Consider the following 3158-nt stretch of genomic DNA (forward strand, 5'->3'; position numbering starts at 1 on the left):
CTCCGCACCATACGTAGAAGCGGTGGAAGAATCATTGGAAACGGCTTTCCAATCCTTTGAGGTGGTGAGCTGCGCCTCTGTGGAACCAAGTCCGTCGCTACCTTCTCTCTCCAAAGCGGCCATAATGGTGGCGCGTGTTATGCTCAGGAACGGATTTGAGCCCGGAATGGGTCTAGGCAAGGACTGCCTCGGGAATGCCGACGTGGTCGATATCAAGGGAAATCCATACAAGTATGGATTAGGGTATGAACCTGGGATGCCGGGGAGGAGGAACGTGCCGTCAAGATTTCGGGCAGATAGGGTATGGCCCGGCCGTATTAGCCAGTGTTTCACCAATGCTGGAATGGTGTCCGAGGAGGAGGTGGCAGCAATAGAAGAGGAGTTCCCTCAAGACCCACCAAGTTTTGTGCAACCATGCCACCCCGATTCCCAAGTGGGGAACTGGCGCGTGATAAGCCAGTCAGAAGTCTATATCGCTGATTCAATGTAATTAGAGCCTATAGATTTCCTTTCTCTTTTGTTTTGTGAAACCTACCTTATTAAATAAACAAAGAGATCTTGTTTCATCTGTTCTTGCGGTCCCGCCTTTTCTCATATCATTTTGCATGTTTTTGTTTCTTTTGTCTTGTTTGGTATAGATATGAGGGTCGATTCTTTGCGGATCCTAACAACGAGGGTTTGACAATCGATTTCGATCGAGATATAAGCCAAATGATAAATGAGGAAGAGGAAGAGGACGTCCTGTCACCAGAGTTGGAGAGGTTGGTCGCTCAGGAAGAACGTGAAATGAAGCCTCACTAAGAAGAAACCGAATTGGTAAACTTGGGGACCACGGAGGAAAAGAAAGAAGTAAAGGTAGGAACCGGTATGACCGCGCCTATCTGTCAAGGCTTGATAACCCTTCTTCAAGAGTATCAAGATGCCTTTGCGTGTTCTTATCAAGACATGCCCGGTCTGGATTCCGACATTGTGCAGCATAAGTTGCCTCTGAACCCTGGGTCTTCCCCGGTTAAGCAAAAGTTACGAAGAATGAAACCCGAGATGTCCTTAAAAATTAAAGAAGAAGTATGGAAGCAGTTTGATGCAGGTTTCTTAGCTGTGGCGCGGTACCCGGAGTGGGTGGCCAACATTGTCCCAGTCCCGAAAAAGGACGGCAAGGTTCGAATGTGTGTAGACTACCGGGACTTGAACCGAGCCAGTCCTAAAGACAATTTTCCCCTGCCACACATTGATATATTGGTAGATAATACAGCCAAATTCGCCCTTTTCTCTTTTACGGATGGTTTCTCGGGGTATAATCAAATAAAGATGGCACCCGAGGATGTAGAGAAGACCACTTTCGTCACCCTATGGGGGACATTCTGCTATAAAGTGATGGCCTTCGGGTTGAAAAACGCTGGGGCAACCTATCAGCGTGCCATGGTGGCATTGTTCCATGATATGATGCATAAGGAAATAGAGGTCTACGTAGATGACATGATTGCCTAGTCTCGGACTGAAGACGAACACCTTGTCAATCTGCGTAAGCTATTTGGAAGGTTGCGGAAATACCAATTAAAACTAAACCCAACCAAATGCACCTTTGGGGTGAAGTCGGGGAAGCTGCTAGGATTTATCGTAAGTCAGAAAGGGATAGAGATAGATCCCGAGAAAGTAAAGGCCATCCTTGAAATGCCAGAACCACGCACAGAGAAGCAGGTTCGGGGGTTTTTAGGCAGGTTGAATTATATCGCGAGATTTATCTTGCAACTCACCCCTACCTGTGAGCCCATTTTTAAGCTGTTACGTAAGAACCAAGCGGTCCTATGGAACAGCGACTGCCAAGAGGCCTTCGAGAAGATCAAACAGAGTCTCGCGAGTCCCCCGGTGCTCATGCCACCTGTAACAGGAAGACCTCTTTTCCTGTACATGACCGTGTTGGACGAGTCTATGGGGTGCATGTTGGGTCAGCATGATGATTCTGGGAAAAAGGAGCAAGCCATCTACTATCTGAGCAAGAAGTTTACCGCATGTGAGATGAATTACTCAATGCTGGAAAGGACGTGTTGTGCTCTGGTATGGGCATCACATCGGCTTAGGCAGTACATGCTCAGCCATACCACATGGCTTATTTCCAAAATGGATCCCGTGAAATACATCTTTGAAAAACCGGCCCTCACGGGATGAATCTCTAGGTGGCAGGTACTATTATCTGAATTCGATATCGTTTACGTCACCCAAAAAGCGGTAAAGGGAAGTGCCTTAGTAGATTATTTGGCCCAGCAACCACTCCAGGATTATTTGGCCCTTTTTGAAGAGAAGCGGACGCACGAGGACATAGACAAATGGATTGTTTGCTTCGATGGGGCATCTAATGCTTTGGGCCACGGAGTAGGGGCAGTCCTTGTATCCCCGGATGATCAGTGTATTCCTTTCACGGCTAGACTAGGTTTTGATTGTACCAACAATATGGCCGAGTACGAAGCATGCGCCCTCGGGGTTCAGGCGGCCATTGATTTTGATGTAAAACTACTCAAGGTGTATGGAGACTCAGCTTTGGTGATACGCCAGTTGAAAGGAGAATGGGATACTAGGGATCCGAAGTTGATACCCTATCAAATTCACATCTTGAGGTTAGCCAAGTACTTTGACGACATTTCCTTCCACAACCATAGACTTTTTGAACCTTGGCCTATAAAAAAGAATCCTCATTCCTTCCCCGAAGCAAAGGACAGCGGAATCTCCTCAAGGGAGAGTGAATAGAATGCTAAAACCCGATTTCCCAAAGAAAGGGATGGGAAAGGAGAAGTGAAAAGAAAGAAAAGGAAGAAATGGAAAGAAAGAAAAAGAAAAAATATGAAAATAAAGGAAAGAACAAAAAAGAAGAGGAAAGATTCCCGGTCGAAGGTCGAAGGGAAGTGAAAAGGGAAAAGAAGCAATTCTCGATTAATGAAAGAAAGAGGACATAAATTCTTCAAGCCAGATTGCCACTCAAAATCATTCTCGAGAAAATCCTATTGGTCCATGATCGTACGTTTGATCTTTGATTCGATTGGAAGTCGTGTGCAAAATAGAGTCATGGTGCAGTTATGGTTTGGGAATAGGATAAAACACATGCCTTGTGAGTTTTATACACTATGAGTGATTTATTTTAAGCTTAGCCCGATGTTTCCCCTGCA

Source organism: Glycine soja, chromosome 10 (assembly GCF_004193775.1).
Source record: "Glycine soja cultivar W05 chromosome 10, ASM419377v2, whole genome shotgun sequence".
Classification (NCBI taxonomy): Eukaryota; Viridiplantae; Streptophyta; class Magnoliopsida; order Fabales; family Fabaceae; genus Glycine; species Glycine soja.